We start from the raw sequence: 1,603 nt of genomic DNA on the forward strand, positions 1-1,603 counted from the left end.
CCCCCCAAAAAAAAGAAAGAAAATTAACCCACAGAAAAGAACACCACCAAGAACAAAAAGAAGAAAGCGACCTCTTGCCCACTCCCACCCCAACACCCCTGTTGGTAAAAACAAAACAAAAACCCGATAAAAGTAATTTAAGGAAAGAAAAAAAAAAGAAAAGAACATCCTACAAAACACAATAGGGTTCGACGAAAAAACAACAAAAGAGCGGGACTCAACAAACCACCGTATCGACCGCGGCCATGACGAGGCGAAATCTTCTCCAAATTATCATTGTTTAAGGTAGGCGTTTCCTATTAAATAATTCTGGCGATCCCCTTCTTCTGGGAATATTGCTTTGTCATTTCTGCATGCATAAAACATAAAACGAAGGGGAAAAAACCCTCAAAAGATAAGCAGCAATGAATGAATGAATGAATGAATGAATGAATGAATGAATGAATGAACGAATGAATGAATGAATGAATGAATGAATGAATGAATGAATGAATGAATACAAATAAACAAAGAAACGATACAATGGTATGCAAAGGACCAACTTCTAATTAGCACCCGAATACTGAAAGTTAAATATACAAAAACTTTAAATCCAATTTTTGATTGATCAGAAAAATGACCAGTATTGTAATAAATATTAGACCTAACGTGTTATAGATTTTTTCAGACACAAAATGATTGGACTTTAGGGTCTTCTACGTTTGTAAAATACACGTAATGAAAAACCTAAATTCTTATATTATTTTGCCTGCTAAATTTCCCAACAGTTCGATTCATAGCGTTCTATTTGCCAGGGAGATCCCATAATTGCAAGGACGCTGAACATTCTGACAAAGTTTTACAATGCATGATTCTATGAAATATTAAAGGTCTGTTGTTGTTGTTTGGTGTAGGGGGGAGGGGGGTTCGAAACAAAACATTTATAGGAACACCATGAGGTGTTAATATCGTTCCCAAATGCGATTGATCACGTTCAAAGTCAGTGGTCGTTTCCCAAATAATGATCACAATTCAAGTCATTTAGGAAGCAAGCTTCCGACCCTGCCAGTCAGGGCCAACCCGGGTTGAGAGGGATACAGCATCCCAGCAGAAAGACCAAGATACTCGATTAAAAAAAATTCTCCTCGTTCGGGAATCTAACACGGGTCTCCGACGTTCGAAAGCAAAGAGCCTATAGCCACTACACTACAGATGCCGTTGCCATTTTTCCAAGTCTCGTCCTTAAATTAAATAGCTATTTCAAACCGAATGAACGGACCTGGCCACACAGAACCCACCCATGGTTTCATTTTCCACTTCCTTTGAAATATCCAATGTGTATTAAGCACAACGTAAACATCGCCCCTCAAACATAACGCCGCACACTTCCAGTCACGAGAAGTTGAACCTGTCTTAACGACCACCTGTCTAAGACAACCACCGGTACAAATGTCTTAACGACCACCTGTCTGAGACAACCACCGGTACAAATGACCACTTCTCACTTCTCCCATGTGTTTCTCCCCTTCTGTATTATAATGACATCATCCAAAGTGCACCACCTGTCTAATATATACTTTCTCACCTACACAAACACAAACACACACATACACACACACACACA

The 1,603-nt window shown here is 39.1% G+C and overlaps 1 protein-coding gene across 1 annotated transcript in view; it reads right to left on the reverse strand.

Moving 5' to 3' along the window:
* Nucleotides 1-1,603, reverse strand: part of LOC101855817 (formin-like protein 1) — a gene marked incomplete at its 5' end in the record, with an annotated part of 40,028 nt that overhangs the window by 33,191 nt on the left and 5,234 nt on the right.

The sequence above is a fragment of the Aplysia californica genome, unplaced genomic scaffold, assembly GCF_000002075.1.
Source record: "Aplysia californica isolate F4 #8 unplaced genomic scaffold, AplCal3.0 scaffold00554, whole genome shotgun sequence".
NCBI lineage: Eukaryota > Metazoa > Mollusca > Gastropoda > Aplysiida > Aplysiidae > Aplysia > Aplysia californica.